We start from the raw sequence: 878 nt of genomic DNA, 5'->3' as shown, positions 1-878 counted from the left end.
GAAAACCATGGGAAGTATAAGCAGGGCCATTATCCGTCTTAAGTCTAAGGGGCTTTCCCCAAGCTGCCCAAGCTTCTAAGCAGTGTATTCTGACGTGAGACACCTTTTCTCCTGCCAGAGGTGTGGCATGAATGACACCAGAAAAGGTGTCCACAGACACATGTAAATATTTCAACTTACCAAATTCCGTCAGATGAGTAACATCCATTTGCCATGGGGCGTTTGGTCTCAACCCCCTGGGGTTTACCCCCACATGGGGAGGATGAAGAAAGGTAACACAAGATTTACAGGCTTTAACAATATCTCTTGCCACATGCCTGGACAAATTATATCTTTTCCTAAGGGTATTAGCAGGTATATGATACAATCTATGAAAGTCTTTTGCCAATTCTACAGGATCAGCAGCAACCAGAGCCATAGCCCGTGTTGCCTGGTCCACCAAATCATTACACTTTGCCATCGGGCCCGGCAACATAGAGTGGGCACGAATATGTCCAATATAAAAAGGATGTTTTCTGTTTAAGATCAGGCACTGAATCTGTAACAAAACATTAGAAATTGTACTGGCCTGCTTAACTGAAGCAGCAACTTCAAGAGAAGCAACGGCATTTACAACATATAATGAATCAGAAAATAAGTTAAAAGGTTGATCAAATCTTTTAAAAACTTCAAGCACAATTAAACATTCAACAGCCTGTGGGGCATTCGGCCGAAAATTAAAGACTACCGGCTGTTTGTGTCCTTGAACAAAAAAGGCACCTTGTCCAGATTTTGATCCATCCGTAAAGAAAGTCAGAGCATCAACCAAGGGCTCCTTTGAAGTGACAACAGGAAAATACACTAAATTTTTGTTAACTATGGCGAGCAGAGGATGCTTA

Source organism: Dipodomys merriami, unplaced genomic scaffold, assembly GCF_024711535.1.
Source record: "Dipodomys merriami isolate MVZ:Mamm:240054 unplaced genomic scaffold, mDipMer1.0.p SCAF_166, whole genome shotgun sequence".
NCBI lineage: Eukaryota > Metazoa > Chordata > Mammalia > Rodentia > Heteromyidae > Dipodomys > Dipodomys merriami.
The sequence above is the reverse complement of the archived record's forward strand: the minus strand, read 5'-3'. Positions refer to the sequence as shown.